Source organism: Crocodylus porosus, unplaced genomic scaffold, assembly GCF_001723895.1.
Source record: "Crocodylus porosus isolate Cpor-Errol unplaced genomic scaffold, CroPor_comp1, whole genome shotgun sequence".
NCBI lineage: Eukaryota > Metazoa > Chordata > Crocodylia > Crocodylidae > Crocodylus > Crocodylus porosus.
The window spans coordinates 23349366-23350267 of NW_017728951.1; the positions used below are offsets into that span (position 1 = coordinate 23349366).

At 64.7% G+C, this 902-nt stretch overlaps 1 protein-coding gene across 1 annotated transcript in view; it reads left to right on the forward strand.

The window, feature by feature from the left end:
- Positions 1-301: 301 nt before the first annotated feature.
- The window catches only part of ITPRIP (inositol 1,4,5-trisphosphate receptor interacting protein), a 28380-nt gene continuing 27779 nt past the window's right edge, over positions 302-902 (forward strand). The window contains exon 1 of the mRNA XM_019556188.1: positions 302-433. The gene's annotated coding sequence lies outside the window, so the exon portion shown is untranslated. The remainder of the gene's footprint in view (positions 434-902) is intronic.

The following is a 902-nucleotide window of genomic DNA, read 5'->3' on the forward strand; positions in this document are numbered from 1 at the left end:
GTGTGTTTTGGGCTGTCGGGTGAAGCAGAGAGGACACAGACAGGTCTAACATATACATACTTATACACACACACTTACGCACACATACATATAAATGTATACACATATTTCTGCACGCGGGGCGTGACGGCGCCGCGGGGGGGCGCCGGCGCAGGGGCGGGACGCAGGGGGGTCCGGGCGCGGGCCCGGGCAGCGAGCCGCTTTTAAGGGCGTCTGGGCGGCCGGCGGGCGGGCCCGGCCGCAGCCGCTCGGGCAGGCCGCGGCGCCTCCTTAAGAGGGCCCCGGGAGGCGGGAAGTTGGTTTGTGGGGGTGTTTTTTTGGCGTGCTCAGATGGAGGAAAAAGTTGCTCAGAGGAAGTGAGGCGGGCGGCGCAGGGACCATGCTGCCCCGAGCAGCCCCCGGCCCGTCGCGCCGCTGACCGCCCGCGGGCCCGGTGAGTGCGCGGGGGCCGGCCTCCTGCTGCCCGCAACCACTTGCTCCCCTTCCGTGCTGGCATTTGAGGTCTGGATCAGATCTCCCCCCCCACCCCCAAAAAAGACTTCGGGGTGAACTCTCCCCGCTGGTGGGAGCCGTGCATGGGGCTACGGCTGCTGTCGGGGGGGCTAACAAACCCGCACGGGCGTGCATGTTTAGGAGGTGCTGGGGGCACGGCCGTGTTCGCGACCTGCCACAAATACGAGCCCTCCATCTTTATGGCTGGTTACGGACCGGGCTGTCGTAAGCCAAGTTTCAACACCGGCCTGTGTCGGCATGGGCTTTGCTTCCGCACCTCTCCGCACGCCTGCCCTGTCACACTTTTTTGTGCAAGGGGCTGGTTGTGTCCGAGGCGAGACGGCGGCTGCTGCTTGTTGGCCTTTTAAAGGTTTACGGACAGCGTTTCTCAGTTCCCAGCGACCGTGTCC